Source organism: Cariama cristata, unplaced genomic scaffold (genome assembly GCF_000690535.1).
Source record: "Cariama cristata isolate BGI_N322 unplaced genomic scaffold, ASM69053v1 scaffold21463, whole genome shotgun sequence".
Classification (NCBI taxonomy): domain Eukaryota; kingdom Metazoa; phylum Chordata; class Aves; order Cariamiformes; family Cariamidae; genus Cariama; species Cariama cristata.
In genome coordinates, this window is record NW_009609201.1 from 14,808 (window position 1) to 15,136 (window position 329).

A 329-nucleotide genomic window follows, 5' to 3' on the forward strand; every position below is an offset into this window, starting at 1 on the left:
GCCCGGAGCCTGGCTGGATGCCCGAAGAGGTCCGCATCCCCCAAGAGGGGCAGGGGCTGGTGCTGGGGGAAGCTGGCGGGGACTCAGTGTCAGTGCTGTGCTGCTTTGGCAGCGCTGCGGGAGGGAGATTGCAAAGCATTGGTTTAATTTGAGGTCAGAAAGGAGTTTGTCACCGTTTCCTGCGTTGCAGTTTTGCCTTCGGAGGTGAGCAGAGGCATCAGGGGGGAGTTAATTAAACCCTCCTGGCAGGGCGCTTGCTCCCGGCACCCATCCTGCGCTCCCTGACGCACCTGGCCAGGAGGAGCCAGAGCTGGGGACATGGCAGCTGC

General features: G+C 62.3%; 1 protein-coding gene across 1 annotated transcript in view; it reads right to left on the reverse strand.

The window, feature by feature from the left end:
• Nucleotides 1–329, reverse strand: part of CAMK2A (calcium/calmodulin-dependent protein kinase II alpha) — a gene marked incomplete at both ends in the record, with an annotated part of 15,492 nt that overhangs the window by 14,269 nt on the left and 894 nt on the right. The window lies entirely within an intron of this gene.